Raw genomic sequence first — 4,507 nt, 5'->3', positions numbered from 1 at the left:
GATGATGTAGTCATTCCATTGCAAATACTGTACCAGAAGTGATTGTGTGAAAGGCTTCAACCCCATCTGAACTACATTTAAGTTTCATCTAATGTTTCCTCCTTCTTGCCTTGTCCTGGCACTCAAGCTTTACCAAGCTCATTGTTCCAAAGAACCATTTATTTTCCTTAACTTGACGTGACACTCCCCTCTCCCCTGAGCACACATGTCCAATGCCTCTCCCAATTTGAAAACTGGTGCCAGTGCTCAGCCTGCTGCTGAAGACCTACCTCCCCTTACCTTGTTCTTTGAACCTGCATTCTTCCATGCTGTTAGGCTGGCAAGCAGCTCCTGTCTTTCTCCCTCTCAGTATCTGCGACAAGCAGAGTTACCACAGCTCCCTCTCTTCAGCTTAAGGAGAGTTTTACCATAGTCCTGTCTGGCTCCTATCGCTGTATCTCCAAAGCATCAAGTGAAGTGTAAGGCTCAAGTGGAGGCAGAAGTGTGACAAAGCACAACAGATGGCAAGAAAGGCAGAATCATTAACTTTTCCAAGACTTGGAGAGATTGTAAGAATCTTCAGTCTTGAACTGAAAAAGTTTAGGTGTTTTTTAAACTTACCCTCTTTCAATACTCTTAGGGTCTCAGTGCTGCTGTGGCATTAGGCAAGGCACTGCCTCCTTGGCTCAAGTGATGAACAGCACCACATCCACATCAGAACAATGCTCCACATAAGGAATGGTGCCACCTCTTAACCTGCAGACTCAGCAATCACAGGCATTTTCTGCTTGTGACAATCTGATTGCTATGGGCCATGCACCACCACCCCAAACAATGCTCTCTGACAATTTTCTTCCCTTAAATAAGCACGAAATACTGCTCAAATAGCCATTTTAAGATGGCAAGGGGTCACTGAATGTGTCTGCTGTGATCAGCTGCTGCTTGCCTCATGGCCCACGCACACTGCTTTCAGTAGCTCAGTGGTAGCACTGGTTCCCAGCAGCTTTCCCTCATTTGCTACCACCAGATTGGATGGATGGGCAGTGTGAAGAAGCATTACAGCCATGTATGATGCTGCCCAAAGACCACCAGCTTGTGCACTTACCCTGCTGTTGGCTTACCTGTGGCCTAGTGCCCATTACATCCAGACAGATTTTGTAACAAGGCTCTTGTCCTAAGGGCCTTTTTGCTGTCATTCAACTGCTTCACTCTCCTAAATACTTCCTTCTTTCCTGCTTTCTGGCTATGACACTAATGCAACCTGTCTTTGAATAAGGTAGACAAACATCCACAGCAACTGAAGGAAGAAAAAACACCATTAGAATCACCTTACTGTGTCTTGTGAGATTAGTCTGCCCTTGATAATTGAGCACGGGACCACAGACATTCTTCCATAAATTTACCAGGACCCAGCCTAAGCCTTCAGTTTTACCTGGAAGAACACTGTATTACTCATGAGTAGCTGATGGAAAAATGACAGCAGGTATTCAGGCTGAGACAAGCACACCCACTACAGCAAGCAACAAGTGAACATCACACATGAAATGTTTCAGATTTATAAATGACCTCGCAAGCCTTAGTAGGCAACTTAGGTAGGAAGGTGCAGATTAGGCCTGAACCAAAAATACTCCTTCACTGCAGCTCTGAAGACAAACCAGCTTACACAAGTATCTGGAACAACCTTGCACAAGTACTCCAGTCAGAAATGATTTTATGTGAAATAATTTGTATTTACCTTCCTAAAAAATGAACTAATAAAAATGCTTCTGTTACGTGTCACATTTCCATCCATCTCTTTACATGGGAAGGCTCACACAGTGTGGTAAGTACCTTGTTGTTGTTGTTTCTACCTTCCAGTGCTCAGAATTCTCCTTCAGGTAGAGCACTCGGTCTCAGTGATGAGCTGACCAACAGTGACAGCTCTGTAGCAACTGAGCTACCCAGGTGTCCTCTTAGGGTACAATTCCCTTTCCTAACCCAGCTCAGCCAGTGGGTAGTGTTCCCCTGAGCCCTTTCACTGGAGCAGCCTTTACCCAGAGATACTCTACTTGCTCACCTAAACCCTTATCGAAGTGTTGAGGGGAGTTCATGAAAGCAAACACCACAGATAAGGCAGTCATGCTGCTTGATGCCTCTTCAATGCACTTCAGTGCAACACAACAATTAAATATTTGCTTTAAAATCATACTGCACACCTCCACAAAAAAGGCCACAATAAACTGTGCAAACTCCATCCCAGCAGGCATGTGATTGTTAACCTTGTGCCATGCTCATAATGCAACACAGTTCAGCAAAGCTCAATACACTTATCAATTTGACTGCACTGGAAACTGTCTAAACTTGCAAGTAGGAAAGCCTTGTACTAAAGCAGAGAGATTTGAACAGGCAGGCAAAAAAAACCCCAAAAAACAACAAAAGACCCCACACACTCCTAAACACAACAAAACCAAACAAACAAAAAAGTGGGGGAAGCATGGGAGGGATGCAACACATCCTCTGAGCTGCATACCAGAGCAGTCTCCTCTGAGGATTTCTAGGACAGAAGTGCTGCTCTTGTCTCTACAATGGGGAGGGAAGCCACAAGCAATTGAAAAGTTATAAGAGAAGTTAAAGATTATCTGTCTTATTTTACCAGATAGAACTCTTAGGAAACTTCTTGCACACTGATGGCAGCCCACTGCAGTTAAATGAAGCTCAGTGCCTAAGTAATGAATAATCACTCTTCCTTTTATTTCAGTGTCATATCACATTACAGTCAAGACATGTTATTGACAAAACCTACCAGACATTTTACTTTAACCCTCAAAAAAAAAAAAAAAAACCAAAAAAACCCAACCCAAGAAGAAATGTATATAAATAGAGATGTCACAATTTTTGATGTCACTAGTCCATTAAGATGTTCCACAATAGTCTCAATGTGTTAGAAATACAATTACTTGAAAGCTATCGAAGCAATGTTTCACTTCGTTTAGACTAAAGTCAGCTAAGATACAAAAAACCTGTTCCATCAGTTTCCAATAATCACACACTTCATACCCATGACAGAACATGGCTACATGTGAAGAGACCACCACTGAGCGTTTATGCAAAAACAAAAGTCTTCCTCTTGATCTACAGAAAACTACTGCAAAAGTATTTTGCATGTGTGGTTATAGAGCCCATATGATAACCCAGGCTCAACAGCTGCACAGTTACTACCCAAACACTGACACACAAAATGCAATGCCATCACTCTTGCTCAGGATTTTAGGACATTTGACACATAGCACCAGTAATGGTAGAGGAAACCCATTTATTTTAAAGTTACTGTAAATTGATCCAATAGACACATACTAAAAACAGAGATAAAACTAACATTCCCTAAAAGACATCTGTATTTGCTTATCAGCTGTAATGGTAGGTGTAAGAGAAATAACTGAGTTTCACATAACAACTGGGAATATACACCTGCTTAACTGAGGAAAAGGTTATATCTTACTAGCTTCAAAGAATTTAGCCTGTCACACATTCCTTGGCACAAGCTGGAATGAAATCCCCAGCTTGACTTTATACAGGGCTCTTAAAAGAGGTTTAAAATTAAAAGAAGTGTTATTTAATATACATTATCTGGGTCTGGATTCATTCCGCCTATGAAGATAAAACAGTTTAAGCGCCAGCTCAGGTCTTGTTTCTCTGCTGAAGGGAGGGAAAGCCACTCTCAAACAGGATGCTTAGGTGGGTCTGACTGTCCTCTGGGGGTGCCACCGGCCCTTGCACTAGAGACAGAGCTGAGGAAAGCTGCATATGTAGTGTAAGACAAAGCATTAAGAGGTAGGTGAAGTGAATCCAGAGTCCACGGCACAGCTCACTCATTCTCAGCTGCCTGCTACAGAAGCTCTCTATGCTAGCAGCAGATCCAGGACATAGCCCAGCCAACCCCAAACAGACATTTTTAAGAATGGTGCTTACCCACTCTGAAGAACACGTTACACACCCTGGACCCAACTTTGGCTTACATTCAACAAACACAGACACTACTTTTAAAACAACCTTTTTTATGACTCAGTTTGGTGGAAAAGTTGAATTCTGAACCATTCTTAACCATGTTGGAGAGAACTCTGAGGGACAATACCAGTTACTAACCACTGACAGCACTGTCTGTTGGAAAACATAGTTTTAATAGATATTCTTCATCTTACATAAGAGCACAATAAATACACCACATTCTATAGAAATTTCAGATGATACTAGAGGAAGAAGAGGTGAAAGAGGGAGAATACCAACAGACTACATAACCATGCCCCTGAACTGCATGACAAAACACTCCCTACTGCAACCACTACAAGCTGTCATTTATACATTTCAGGTTGTCCTTGCCAAAAGCTTTTAAGCTTTTTGTTTGGTTGGTTGGTTTTGTGAGGGAGAAAGCTTGGGGAAAGGAAGAGAACAGAGATACAAGAAATGAAGGGAAGCAATTAGATGGGTTCCCAGAAAAGATACTGGACTCCTAGACAGGATGCATACACAAAAAACAAGGATGAGAAGGAAT

This window comes from Pyrgilauda ruficollis, unplaced genomic scaffold (assembly GCF_017590135.1).
Source record: "Pyrgilauda ruficollis isolate IOZ18807 unplaced genomic scaffold, ASM1759013v1 scaffold32, whole genome shotgun sequence".
Taxonomy (NCBI): Eukaryota; Metazoa; Chordata; class Aves; order Passeriformes; family Passeridae; genus Pyrgilauda; species Pyrgilauda ruficollis.
Note: the sequence above shows the minus strand (reverse complement) of the source record.